Below are 4,440 nucleotides of genomic sequence, written 5' to 3' on the forward strand. Positions count from 1 at the left end.
CTAACCCTGCCTGTCCGCAGTCTAACCCTAACCTCCCCCTTTGTGCCTAATTCGAACCTCCATCCCTGCTGCCTAAACCTAACTCTCCCTCCCTCGCAGCCTAACCACTCCCCCCGTCCCGCTGCCTAAACCTAACCCTCCCTCACCCTCAGCCTAACCACCCCCCCTCCGCCCCTGCTGCCTAAACCTAACCCTCCGTCCCCCTCAGCCTAACCACCCCCCCTCCGTCCCTGCTGCCTACCCTCCCTCACAGCCTAACTACTCCCGGGGGTGCGTAAAACCAACCCACCCTACCCGCAGCTTAATGCTAACCACCCCCCCACATGCAGCCTAAACCTAACCCGGCACCTGATACCTAATCCTACCCCCCGCCTGATGCCTAATCCAAACCCTCCCTCCCCCACAGCCTAACCACCCCCAGGGGTGCCTAACCCTAACCCACCCTACCCGCAGCCTAACCCTAACCTCCCCCCACCCACAGCTTAAAATTAACCCCTCCACCTGACTCCTAAACCTAACCCCCCCCCACCTAAACCTAACCCTCCCTCCCCCGAAGCCTAATCACCCCTGGGGGTGCCTAACCCTAAGCTCCCCCTACCCGCTACATAAACTTAACCTCCCTGCATAACGCCTAAACCTAACCCTCCCACCTGATGTCTAAACCAATCCTCCCTCCCATGCATCCTAACCACCCCCGGGGGTGCCTAATCCACCCTATCCGCAACCTAACCCTAACCTCCTCCCACCTGCAGCCTAACTCTAAACCCCCACCTGATGCCTAAACCTAACCCCCAGCCTGACGTGTAAACCTAACCCTCCCCCGCAGCCTCACCACCCCCCCTCCACCCCGTTCCTGATGCCTAAACCTAACCCCCCTTGCCCAGCCCTAAACCTATGATCGTGGGGATACGGGCTTCGGTATCCTTGCCCATTCGGAGTTCCAACGTCGGGATTCTGAAGAGTGTCGGGACCCCAGAGTCAGTATTCTGACTGCCGTAAACCTGACAGCCGGCATCTTTACCTCATCTCCTAATAGGTAATGCATATGTCCCAACATTTGAAGCATGTGTCCGCAGCTCTCCTCCCAGGTCAGCCGTTCAGGGGATCACCCACTGCGTGTAGATGAAGAGGAAGAGATGAAAAATTATTGTTAGTGGATGAACAAGCAGAGAGACAAACTGCAAACAGTGGTGTGGTTGTGTAGAGAGAAAAATCTCTCTATGTAAGTATGTTACTCTAACTACTGAGGACATGGAAAATACCTAAAATAAGGACAATTATCCTAAAGGGCCCATTGTTTTTATACAATACACACATTGGGGGGATAACTTCTCTCTTATAGTAATTAGTGGGTACCTTCAGAAAAGAAATTTGACCAGTAAATAATAAAGCTATAAATTGCTAACATTTAGGGGTCAGTCCAATTAGGTACGAGTTACCATTGCTGCTACGTTTCAACAGCATCCAAACTCACACCCTTCATGGCCAGATTCAGCCTATGGGGCTACCGGAAAGTGCGGCTGTTGTAAGACAAACTCGCACCTAATTAAACTGACCCCTTAGTTGTTAAATGTGATAAAATAGTAAAATATAATGGTGTAATTGTGGGCCTGATTCAGTTGTGGTTATTGAAGCGATCGCTGCTGCAATCTTGCCATTCACAATTGCATCGTGAGTCTGAGCAGTCGTAGGCTGAGCAATTCTCCTAGACACAGGGGGCTCTCCAGCAGCAACATAGGCCGCAATGGGTAATTTATGCACGCACATGGAACGGCATTTGAATGGACCTGACACGCCTGTATACAGTTAGCCACCCCCGTTACCACCCCAAACGCTGACTTCCTGTCAATCACTTTGCGATGGGATCCTCTATGTGAGCTTGATTTCATTTTGTGCGCAGTGCAGCTTACACGCATGCACAGTGAAAAAGCATTGAGCCACTTGGTGCAACAGCAGCTCTGCATCCGCATCTGAATCAGGCCCCCTGAGCGTTAAGGAGAAGGACTCTAGGGAAAGGACTATGTTACCTTTAGTATATGTAAAGATAGGGAAACAATCACTTGTTACAGCTCCAATTCACATCATTTATACCATTCTGTACCATTTCATCATTTGGTTATTCTAATGGGGGAGATGTATTAAGCACCTGCAGAGTGATAAAGTGGAGAGAGGTAAAGTACCAGCCAATCAGCTACTAACTGCCATGTTACAGGCTGTGTTTTAAAAATGACAACTAGGAGCTGATTGGTTGTTAGTTTATCTCTCTCCACTTTATCACTCTCCCAGGCTTTGTACACCTGCCCCCAGTTCATTGATATACTGTAAATGTCAGCCATTTCACTATCTCTCCCGATCTGTATTGTTCTTCCCCCGATTTCTATGTTCTGTATCATGCTCTCCCCACCCTTCCTGTTTTCCTGTATTACAGTATGTACTACATCTCACAACCCCCGAGAGTGTATGTCCTTCCTCTATATGTCCTATAGAGTACGCCACAATTTCTGTATTTGTATTGTGCCCCCACACCATCTGTATGTGCTATACCAAGTTGCCCCCTTCTGCATGTTTTGTATTGTCCGCTCTCCCCCACCATAGACCCTATGTTTTGTACTGTGCTCTCAATACCCCCCCACCACACACACAATTACACAAGTATGGTAACTTACCTCCTGCATACTATTCTCCAGTCACTAATTCCTCTGCGACCCCTCCCGTCGTCTTCAACTGACACTTTGCAGATCTCTTTGCCGGTCACCCGACACTCTGCAAATCTCTTTGCCAGAACTTTGCTAAATGATGATCTAAATAACCAGAATTGACTGGTCAGACATACTATGGCCCTCATTCCGAGTTGTTCGCTCGGTAATTTTCTTCGCATCGCAGCGATTTTCCACTAATTGCGCATGCGCAATGTTCGCACTGCGACAAGTAAATTTGCTAAGAAGTTTGGTATTTTACTCACGGCATTACGAGGATTTTTCTTCGTTCTGGAGATCGGAGTGTGAATGACAGGAAGTGGGTGTTTCTGGGCGGAAACTGGCCATTTTATGGGAGTGTGTGAAAAAACGCTACCGTTTCTGGGAAAAACGCGGGAGTGGCTGGAGAAACGGGGGAGTGTCTGGGCGAACGCTGGGTGTGCTTGTGACATCAAACCAGGAACGACAAGCACTGAACTGATCGCACTGGAAGAGTAAGTCTCGAGCTACTCAGAAACTGGACAGAGAAATGTTTTCGCAATATTGCGAATCTTTCGTTCGCAATTTTGCTAAGCTAAGAGTCACTCCCAGTAGGCGGCGGCTTAGCGTGTGCAATGCTGCTAAAAGCAGCTTGCGAGCGAACAACTCGGAATGAGGACCTATGTGTATAATTATACTACTACATTTTATTACGTACTTTCTTTTTTATTTATTTGCACTTTATCTATTTTTTTACTTTTTATCCAAAACCCAAGATCCTTTCTCATAGAGACCCAAGTTATCTGCTCCAGGTCTTCCCTAGTACTAGGACCATGTTAGTATCATACACTGGGCCTAATTCAGACCTGATCGCAGCAGCAAATTTGTGCTCTAATGGACAAAACCATGTGCACTGCAGGTGGGGCAGATGTAACATGTGCAGAGAGAGTATGGTAACCTACCGCCTTCATGTTATACTCCAGTCGTTGCTACCTCTGCGACCCCTCCCATCGTCTTCAACTGACACTTTGCAGATCTCTTTGCCGGTCACCCGACACTCTGCAAATCTCTTTGCCAGATGATCTAAGAAACACAAAAGACTATCATTAAGCATAGTACTAGTTTAAGTGCAATAAAATGTCCATGAGTCAACCAGTTTCCCAATTTTCCTTAAACCAAACAAGATACTTTCCAAGTTATCAATATCCCATTTATCTATTTTATTAACTTTTTTTATCCAATAGCCACGATCCTGTCTCATAGAGACCCAGGTTATCTGTATCCCCTGTATGTGTGCTTATCCTCCATACTGCCCTCTTTATTCCTGTAACACTATTTATGTGTCCTTGTACCTGTATTCCAGTTCTGTCTATCTTGTCTTGCATTTCAGCTAACTATACTGCACTCTGTCTTCCTTACCCCTCTCCATCATACCCTGCTATGTAGGACTCACCTCCTCCTACCTGTCTTCATGGAAACTGGAAACGTCAGCAGCTGTAGATAGAATGTTACAGGCAGAAGCATTGTGATATCATGGGCTAGTGATGTCACAGGCTAGGTGTGATGTCACAGTAACCAGCAGCAAAGCTACAGAGTTACAGCTATCTTACATATACATTTTCTACATCAATTACAACTGGATATACATGAGTTTCTAGTTTAAAAAAAATGAGACTAGTGCAGAAAATGAACTATAAGGCAATGCTGTACAGAGTGCCTCAATGTATAGGTAAAGGGAAAACATAAGTGACAGGAATTTCTATAC

The 4,440-nt window shown here is 46.9% G+C and overlaps 1 long non-coding RNA gene across 1 annotated transcript; it reads right to left on the bottom strand.

The window, feature by feature from the left end:
• Positions 1–1,030: 1,030 nt before the first annotated feature.
• On the bottom strand, positions 1,031–3,755 carry LOC135056429 (uncharacterized). The gene is made up of 2 exons (XR_010243979.1): positions 3,638–3,755; positions 1,031–1,112 (listed from the first exon to the last, which is right to left on the bottom strand). It is a non-coding gene; the product is annotated as an uncharacterized LOC135056429 (long non-coding RNA).
• Positions 3,756–4,440: the final 685 nt, after the last annotated feature.

The sequence above is a fragment of the Pseudophryne corroboree genome, chromosome 1 (assembly GCF_028390025.1).
Source record: "Pseudophryne corroboree isolate aPseCor3 chromosome 1, aPseCor3.hap2, whole genome shotgun sequence".
Taxonomy (NCBI): domain Eukaryota; kingdom Metazoa; phylum Chordata; class Amphibia; order Anura; family Myobatrachidae; genus Pseudophryne; species Pseudophryne corroboree.